The sequence below is a fragment of the Myodes glareolus genome, chromosome X (assembly GCF_982192425.1).
Source record: "Myodes glareolus chromosome X, mMyoGla1.1, whole genome shotgun sequence".
NCBI classification, from domain to species: domain Eukaryota; kingdom Metazoa; phylum Chordata; class Mammalia; order Rodentia; family Cricetidae; genus Myodes; species Myodes glareolus.
The window spans coordinates 46,086,143-46,092,414 of record NC_142053.1 but is presented as its reverse complement, the minus strand read 5'-3'; the positions used below and the strand labels follow the sequence as shown (position 1 = coordinate 46,092,414).

The 6,272-nt window shown below is 41.1% G+C and overlaps 1 pseudogene; it reads left to right on the top strand.

Annotated features, from left to right (window-relative positions):
- Positions 1-346: 346 nt before the first annotated feature.
- On the top strand, positions 347-2,156 carry LOC148117283 (E3 ubiquitin-protein ligase RLIM pseudogene; annotated as a pseudogene).
- Positions 2,157-6,272: the final 4,116 nt, after the last annotated feature.

The following is a 6,272-nucleotide window of genomic DNA, read 5'->3' as shown; positions in this document are numbered from 1 at the left end:
CACTAAATTCCCCAGCATGATGCCAGCCTTGCAAGAAGAGTGGGTGTGTCCTACGAGTAGGACTACCAGTCACTCTTCCCCAGGCCCACCTGGTACGCTTTGGCTGAATCATCTGTTTTCTAAGTAGGACTTCTTGAGTCACGTTAAGTAGCTGAGAAAGGGGACCTGAACTACATTCAATAGGTAATTTGGGGTGACTTTAAGAAAATTTACCTTGAGTCGATTTCTGTCACCGCTAGGTAACAATGGAAGATAATGGCTGCTTGAGCTACGTGTCAGAATGGGCGGAGTTCCTGGGCTAGAGGCGGGTCTCTCCCAGGCATTCGGAGGCGGGCTAGGGAGCAGGAGGCAGCCACGCGGCAGAGCTCAGGCGGCCACGGCAGCAGCTGAGGCCTCATAGCCCAGCCAGTCCCCTCCTGGCCGAACCACCGAAGCCTAGTGAAGAAAACTGAAAGTCCGGTTTATTGGATTTCAGTCCTATGTCATAACAGACAGAAATCCTCCACTTGTTCATCAAGATGGAAAACTCAGATTCTAGCGATAAAAGAAATGACCAATCTGCAGCACAGCGCAGAAGGCAATTGATTCGATTGAATCGGAAAGAAGCTTTCTATCGATTTGTAAATAATCTGAGCGGAGAAGACTATCGACTTATGAGAGACAACAATTTGCTAGGCACCCCCGGTCAAAGTACTGAGGAGGAGTTGCTCAGAAGACTACAGCAAATGAAAGAGGGGCCGCCCCCGCCACAGAGCTCAGATGAAAATAGACCTGGAGACTCTTCAGATGACGTGTCCAATGGTGACTCCATAATTGATTGTCCTAACTCTGTCCGACAGACTGGCAATACAACAGGAAGTGGTCAGAGAAGAAATCTGTCCTGGAGCGCAGTGGGCCACACTAATCCACACAGTGGTGATCTCAGATTCAGTTTAGAGACACGTGTGAACCGTAATAATGGAAGACAAACCCCAGAGAACGGAAATGAACCGTCTGCTACAAATCTTAGTGCAGAAAACATGGACAGCAGCAGCCAAAGGCCAATGGAAAATTCAGCATCTGAGACATCATCTGCCAGACCACCTAGGTCAGAACGCAGTTCTGCTGAAGCATTAACAGAAGTGCCATCCACCAGAGGTCGGAGCAGGGCAAGAAACCACAAACCAGAACACGGGAGAAGACCCAGAGCCCGAGCTGAAAGAAGTAGGTCTCTTCTGCACACAGCAAATGAAATTCCACGAAGATCTCATTGTAGTGTCTCATCTCATACTTTTGTGCACCCTTTGGTAAATGAGATCGAGGGAAGTTCTAGAACCTCTCGCCATGGGACTTTGAGACAGCAGATAACTGGACCTGAGTTGCTAGGTAGAGATCTTTTGGCGGCTTCTGGGTCAAGAAATTCTGCCGCTCAAGGATCAAGTTCTTCAGACATGGGTACCAATGGTGGAGCGGCAGGATCTGATCAAAGACCTCCAACCACAGACCTTCAAGTCAGAAGAGTTCTGCAGGGAGAATACCACCAGAGAGATAGCGTAGCTAGCAGAACTCGGTCAAGGTCCCAGGCCCCAAACACCATGGTCCTTTATGATAGTGGTCGTGGAGGTTTTATACGCACCTTAACATTTTTTGAACCTGCAGATGAGAGAACCTATGTGAATACTAACAGGTTTTCCACTCTTACAGTCTTCGATACTGGATCAAGGGAAACTGCACCTGTTCCTCTTCAAACCCCATCAAGGCAGAGAACGACAGGTTTTGGTGAGTTTCCACCGAGTGGAAGAGGGCGCTCTGGTGGGAACAGCTCTGCTGCTGGCTCCAGCTCCAACCTCGGCTTCAGTTCCAATCGTGAAAGTTCACAAAGAAGCTCAGGGGTGTATGAAACCCTACTTTACCCTTTTAATGACAACCACCAAACTAGAGGACTCACCAAAGAACAGATTGCTAACTTAGCAATGAGAAGTTTTGGTGAAAATGACGCACTGAAGACATGTACTATTTGCATTACGGAATATATGGTAGGCAACAAAATTCGTAAGCTACCTTGCTCCCATGAGTACCACGCCCACTGCATCGACCGCTGGTTATCAGGAAATACCACCTGTCCCATTTGTCGCAGGGCCGTCTTATCTTCTGGGAACAGAGAAAGGGTTGTGTAATGAGAACATAACTCTGGAAGCTGTATAGCTGGCATAGTGACGGGCAAAGGGAAATCATTTGCTTTGTGTCCATGTTTTTGAGTGGTGCTTAAATATAAAGTCACAACCTGAATCGACTCATTGCTTTCTGAGGGAATCGTGTCTTTTCTCTAGTTTCTCTTTCAGGATAGAAAGAATATTTCAGAGGCGACGTTTTCCGCCTTCAGTGTTTGATTTCAGTACCTAACCTGTACTAACCTGTTGCTGATAATTTACCCATGTACACTTGTCATTTTCCCTTCGTTACCATAAGGTCTGCCTTAGCAGGGGCTCCTTCATCATGTTAACCTCTTATTAAGTTTCCCAGGCCATAAGAGGGGTATGAAGAAAATTCCCACTCAAGACTAAGTCCCATTATGTGTTTAGTACGTGATTAATTAAAGCTATACCGTTCCCAGTTATTGACGCAAATTCAGTCACATTCTGAATATAGTTTGTTCACCTCCCAGATTAGGGGATGATGGACATACCAGTGTAAATAACACTAAACAGGTAGCATCTTCTAAGTGTATTAACTGTCCTAAGTCCATGACTCCGGCACACAATAGAGTGAACTTAGTGTTTCATTGAGATATTTATCTTGAGGAAATATTAAAAAGTCTACGCTTGTTTGAGTGAAGAAAATTACATTAGTTTGTTTATAAAGGTAAAGTTATTTTGTAGAGGCTCAGTATTTTCCCAATGCACTGTTGTATTAACGCACTCAAAATTGTAATGTACCAAACTTAGCAATGAGAACTGCTTTTATGAGCCGCCCTAGTAAAACAAACACACCAAAGTACGCAGCTGATTTTGTAAGTGTGTGGCTGTCAAGTGCAGAACATATCTATATTTAATGTATTTGTGAACAGCTACTGTGACATGGAAAGAAAGGACCTTGTAGAATCAAACTGCGCTAAAACCCAATGGAAATCATGGATTTTAACTTGCATTTAGGCAGGAAGTGATAGAGGGTAAGTACACTGTTCTGGAGAATGGAACATTTTCATGATGACAGTGATATAGGCATGAACTGGTTTCCTACAGTGACAGGCACAGCAGCTTGACCCAGTATTCGAATTGAATAGATGAAGCAGAAGATCAACAAATTTGGCAGAGCTGTCTTTGGTTTAAAAAAACAAACCTCTACCACCTAGCACAAGTTCAATTGATGTTTTTACAATATGCTCCGCAAAAACAGACCGTGGAGTAAAGAGACTAAAACCAAATTCAAAGAAGGGATTTCAGTTGGGACAGATGGGTGTGCTTTTGGAAAAGTCTCGGATTTGCTTGTTTTCGAGATTAATCAGGTAAGGTACTAGTGAACACGTGTCAATATTTTATTGCTGTATCTAGCAGATCCAACATCCCGCATTAAAAAGACCTATTTATAAATTAAGATATTATTTTTTATTGAAAGTGAGGCATGTTGGGTTATTTGAAATTCAAATTCTAGTTGTCTTGTCCATATTTGAAGATGAGATGGCTGAATCACATCTATGGACACGCACTTTATAGTTGTTTTTAGTGGTTAGACTAGATTGTGATAACTCCAGTGGTCTTGCCTGAGTTTTCTTTTGAGACTTATTGGGGTTTGATTAGCCTTGCTGGTTCCCTGGACAAAGCTGCCAGGCCAGAAGAGAAGCTGGATTGAACAGGCACATCCCTGGCCTTTCACCAAATGAGTTAACTACCCAGATTAGCCCAGGAATCTAGAAACTGCTTTACCCAAATCTGCTTACCCTCACTGATACCACCTAAGCAGTAGATTATTTCAAAGTTCATTCTTTCATGTTTTCCTCTGGCTTTCAATCTGACCTAAGTGTCAAGCAAATGAAATTGTAAAAATGGTAGTTGTTTACAAAGGATATGGACTGCTCTTGCAAGGAAATAATCTCCAAACAAAGCTTCACCTATTTTTTTAATATAAGCAGATTTCACTACTTATGGCTCTTATGTAATAGATTTTTATTTATTTATTTATTTATTTATTTATCCTTTGTTGATAGGAGGGCCACTGATTTTTTGGAGTTGATCTTGTATCCTGCCACGTTACTAAAGGTGTTTATCAGCTGTAGGAGTTCTTTGGTAGAGTTTTTGGGGTCACTTATGTATACTATCATATGGTCAGCAAATAACGAAAGTTTAACTTCATCCTTTCCAATTTGAATCCCCTTGATCCCCTTATGTTGTCTTATTGCTATTGCTAGAACTTCAAGCACTATATTGAAGAGGTATGGAGAGAGTAGACAGCATTGTCGTGTTCCTGATTTTAGTGGAAAGGCTTTGAGTTTCTCTGCATTCAATTTGATGATAGCTGTCGGCTTGCTGTATATTGCTTTTATTATATTTAGGTATGATCCTTGTATCCCCAGTCTCTCCAACACCTTTATCATAAATATGTGTTGAATTTTGTCAAATGCTTTTTCAGCATCCAATGAAATGATCATATGTTTTTTTTTCTTTCAGTTTATTTATATGATGGATTACATTGATAGATTTGCATATGTTGAACCAGCCCTGCATCTCTGGGATGAAGCCTACTTGATCATAATGGATAATTTTTCTAATGTGTTCTTGGATTTGGTTTGCCAGTATTTTATTGAGAATTTTCGCATCGATGTTCATGAGTGAGATTGGCCTGCAATTCTCTTTCTTGGTTGTGTCTTTGTGTGGTTTGGGTATCAGGGTAACTGTACCTTCATAAAAAGAGTTTGGCAATGACTCTTCTGTTTCTATATTGAGGAATACATTAAGGAGTATAGGTATTAGCTCTTCCTGGAAGTTCTGGTAGAATTCTGCATTGAAACCATCTGGTCCTGGGCTTTTTTGGTAGGGAGATTTTTGATAACAGCTTCTAATTCTTCGCGACTAACGGGTCTATTTATATTGTTCACCTGTTCTTGGTTCAACTTTGGTATATGGTACTTATCAAAAAAAATGTCCATTTCTTTTACATTTTCCAACTTTGTGGCATATAAACTTTTGTAGTAAGATCTGATGATTCTCTGAATTTCCTCTGTGTCCGTGGTTATGTCCCCCTTTTCATTTCTGATCTTATTAATTTGCAAGTTCTCTCTCTGCCGTTTGATTAGTTTGGATAGGGGTTTGTCGATTTTGTTGATTTCCTCCAAGAACCAGCTTTTTGTTTCATTGATTCTTTGGATTGTTTTCTGTGTTTCTATTTTGTTGTTTTCAGCCCTCAGTTTGATTATTTCCAGTCTTCTACTCCTCCTGGGTGAATCAGCTTCTTTTTTTTCTAGAGGTTTCAAGTGTGCTGTTAAGTCTCCAATGTGTGCTTTCTCCGTTTTCTTTAATTGGGCACTTAGTGCTATGAACTTTCCTCTTAGCACTGCTTTCATAGTGTCCCATAGGTTTGAGTATGTTGTGTCTTTATTTTCATTAAATTCAAGGAAGACTTTAATTTCTTTCTTTCTTTCTTCCTTGACCCAGGGGTGATTTAGTAGTTGACTGTTCAACTTCCATGAGTTTGTTGGCTTCCTGGGGGTAGCATTGTTGTTGAATTCTAACTTTAATCCATGGTGATCTGACAAGACACAGGTGGTTACTAATATTTTTTTGTATCTGTGGAAGTTTGCTTTGTTACCAAGTATGTGGTCAATTTTTGAGAAGGTTCCATGGGCAGCAGAGAAGAAGGTATATTCTTTCTTATTTGGGTGGAATGTTCTATAGATATCTGTTAAGTCCATTTGATTCATTACCTCCAATAATTCTCTTACTTCTCTGTTGGGTTTCTGTCTGATTGATCTGTCCATTGGTGAGAGACGTGTGTTGAAGTCTCCTACTATTAGTGTGTGTGGTTTGATGACTGCCTTGAGTTCTAGAAGTGTTTCTTTTACATAAGTGGGTGCCTTTATATTAGGGGCATAGATATTCAGGATTGAGACTTCCTCCTGATGAATTGTTCCTGTTATGAGTATGAAATGTCCATCTCTATCTCTTCTGATATATTTTAGTTTGAAGTCAATTTTGTTAGATATTAGAATGGCCACATCTGCTTGTTTCTTAGGTCCGTTTGCTTGGAAAACCTTTTCCCAGCCCTTTACTCTGAGTAGACGTCGGTCTTTGTGGTTGAGG